This window comes from Haemaphysalis longicornis, unplaced genomic scaffold, assembly GCF_048455015.1.
Source record: "Haemaphysalis longicornis isolate Haplotype H1 unplaced genomic scaffold, Haemaphysalis longicornis Haplotype H1 scaffold_2, whole genome shotgun sequence".
In the NCBI taxonomy this organism is placed as follows: Eukaryota; Metazoa; Arthropoda; class Arachnida; order Ixodida; family Ixodidae; genus Haemaphysalis; species Haemaphysalis longicornis.
Window position 1 is genome coordinate 22,557,954 of NW_027526295.1, and position 3,517 is coordinate 22,561,470.

Here is a 3,517-nt window from a genome sequence, read left to right on the forward strand (position 1 = left end):
CTAGAAGTATGAGTTCATTAGTCCGTAACCAACTCGCCCAACTCTCCGTTTTAACTGTTGATGCCACTATCGATAATCGGGTGGCCCGCAGCAGATGATGGGCGCTGATTTTTTTTTTTTTTTTGCGAGTTGCAGGCGCAAAGCGCATGCGCCGGCACAGTGGCCACGGACATGGAAGTCGTCAGTGTTGCCAAGCGAAGGAATCGCTCGCTCAACTTTTAATGAATACCACCTATTGCCAACCACAGATGGTATCCGAACCTTTCATTATTTACCGCTTCGCCGCTTTGAAAATGCGCAAGACTTCAGGCTTTTACACACAGACCACTGGCGAACGATAAGATACGTCAAGAAAAAAGTTGTTTGTCATTTCGTAGAGGTCCCTTTCGATGACGACACTCAAACTCTGCCCCTAAGTCCCACATGACCCCCGGCACTTCTGTCATACTGCTATGACCGTAGCGGTTATGCTGAGGGAGGAGAGGTCCACGGCATTAAGCGGCCGCTCAGCGTTGTCTCCTATCACCTTGTTCCCCACGCAAGGGTTCACGGCATGCTGACTGGTTTGGGGATGAAATTCTCCTAAGTTCTGACCAAGTGGTGTGGATGGTGCTTCACGGAATCTTGAATTTCTGTTAACCCTGACACATCACACACCACTCCAGTTGCCATTTTTCCCGGTATCATATCACTCTAATTAAGGTACTTTTTTCAAAATTGTGGACATGGGCGTTGTCGGGCGCTTCGACGCACCAACTGGAGCGGGCCGGCGGACGCGCAGCGCACAAATGAAACGCACGTGTCGCGCGGCGCCTTGAAACGCCGTGCATTCCGAGGAAGGTCGCGTCTGCTAGCACCGGATGCGCTAATGGCCACCACATGGGGTTGGACCCCCACGAAGGACTCGCTCTTCCCCCTTCCCCGGCCCCAGCGGCAAGACGAGGGGATGAAGACAAGGGAGACGCGGTCCGGGCGCGGGAGAGCTCGGCCCGCCGTCTTCGAGCTCCGCGCGAGTCCTGTTTTTTAGTCGCCCGCCGGGCTGTAAATAAATGTACAGTTTTGTATCGGAGGCTGAGTCTGTCGGTTGAGGATACCCGGGGTCAGATCCTCAGCGCTACTGCGGCTTGGAGGAGAAGCCCCGGGGAAAAGAACATCACGAAGATAACTGGCGCAGTCGGCAGGATCTTCAACAGCGACGACTCAGCCAGCCGGCGGGCGAGACGGGCCCTCGACGGACGGTGCTCGTGGAAAAATCGCGTTCTGCTGAACGAGATCGGCGGGAGCAGCGGAGCTCGGCAGTCTGGTGGAGAAGCGGCTCGATCGGCGCTCAACGGACTTCTCAACGGCGACCGAGGGAATCTCTGCGGCCTGCTGAGTGGCGGAGAAGCAGCTTGACCAGCGGTCAGTGGAGGCATCAGCTGCCCACTGAACGAAGAGCGTCCGGAGCAGCGAGCTGTCGGCAGGCGAGAAGTCAGCGGGATTTGTTGGTGGACACCTCGGCGGAAGGAGCGGCGCCTAAATGGATACCCCATCTCCACCAGTGCGGCATCTCTACAGGCACGGAGCTATGCAGGTCAGTGCCTCACTTGATCCTGGGTGCGTGGCTCACCATGACATGTAGGGGGTGCTGCATGGGTAGCCCTGAGACAATGGGGGGCGGTTAGCTAGGTATGGTGAGATGGAGCTGACTGTGAAGGCTGACGAGGCAGCGAGCGTCAGAATTAGGTCAGCCATGTCTTTCGCTGACGAAATGGCCCTACTGCAGGCGAAATTGAAGATCGCTGAGCCGGAGTTAGCTGCGGAACGTCTAAGGAGTGAGCGTTTGAGAAGCGCTAACAACGCCACCGCCTCACCGATTGGGCAGCGAGCACAAGGGTGCAGCGAGATGGATGGTAGATTAGATTGCATGAGCATGCTGGAGGGGGTGCTCGTAGATATGCCCTCCCAGGAAGCGCTTGTGCTAGATTGGTTTGCTGGTGCCGAGGCCAGGCTAGACTCCTACTGTGTGCCGCCAAAATGGCGAGCAGGGGTAATTCTTCCCTACTTGAGCGTGAGGGCTAGACGGTGCCTAGCTGGACTCTCAGGGGAGCAGCGGAAGAGCTACGCAGTTCTTAAAGCAGCAGTACTGAAGGGGCTGAGGCTGGCTTCAGTTGCACGTGAGCCTGTCGTCGCAACGTGCGGAGGCGCAGAACATTCCGGGAGCATGGACGAGCGGCCAAGAGCTTTGCAGGATGCAGCAGCCCGGGAATCACGGGAGGAATCGGATGCAGTTGATGTCGCGCACACTGCATCTTTTGTTTCTGGAGATCCCCAAATGTCATGTTGCGAAAATGTGATCGCCATGGGGAGCTCCTACGAATTGGAGGAGGAAAGTGTAACTCAGTGTACGGCTGCTTATGTAATGCAGCCCCAGGCAGTTACAGGTAGGACTGCAGGCGTAGCTGAACCGACAGTCGGTGTCAGGGGTAATGTGACCGCTAAGCTGCCTTCTCCTGATTACGCTGACCAGCAGTGCGTAGTGGAGCACGGCGCTCCGAGCGCAGAAGCGGCCGAACCAGAGGGTTCGCCTAGAAAGGGGAGGAAGCGTCAGCCAGCTTCACCGCAGTGCAGCGTGGCTGCAACGCAGGCCGACGAGCCAGCAGCGGTCCCATCTCGAGCGAGAAAGCGAGGAGGAGAGGGGTTCCCGATACTGTTGCGTCACTCAGCTTCACCTGAGTGCAGCTTGGCTGCGGCGTATGCTGACGAGCCGGCAGTGGTCCCTTCCCGAGCGAGGAAGCGAGGAGAGGGGCCCTTATACTGTTGGGCGACGAGGTGCGCCGCATAGCAAGGGGGTTTTCGGATGACGACGGCCGGTGTGTACCACCTGCTAAAGGCCGCTCGCTCTGAATGAGCTAGATGAGGTTGTGGCTAATTTATCATGGTGATCTGCAGCCAGGGTCAAGGGGTACTGGCCGTGCTATTATTGGGTCGCCAATTGAAGGGACGATGGAGCACGCGCGAAAAGTGTGTGTGGTGTGTGTGTGTGAAACATTCCTGAAGTTATGTTTCACAGTGGCGGTGGAGGTGTCGGGCGCTTCGACGCACCAACTGGAGCGGGCCGGCGGACGCGCAGCGCACAAATGAAACGCACGTGTCGCGCGGCGCCTTGAAACGCCGTGCATTCCGAGGAAGGTCGCGTCTGCTAGCACCGGATGCGCTAATGGCCACCACATGGGGTTGGACCCCCACGAAGGACTCGCTCTTCCCCCTTCCCCGGCCCCAGCGGCAAGACGAGGGGATGAAGACAAGGGAGACGCGGTCCGGGCGCGGGAGAGCTCGGCCCGCCGTCTTCGAGCTCCGCGCGAGTCCTGTTTTTTAGTCGCCCGCCGGGCTGTAAATAAATGGACAGTTTTGTATCGGAGGCTGAGTCTGTCGGTTGAGGATACCCGGGGTCAGATCCTCAGCGCTACTGCGGCTTGGAGGAGAAGCCCCGGGGAAAAGAACATCACGAAGATAACTGGCGTTGTGCCCCTTGAAT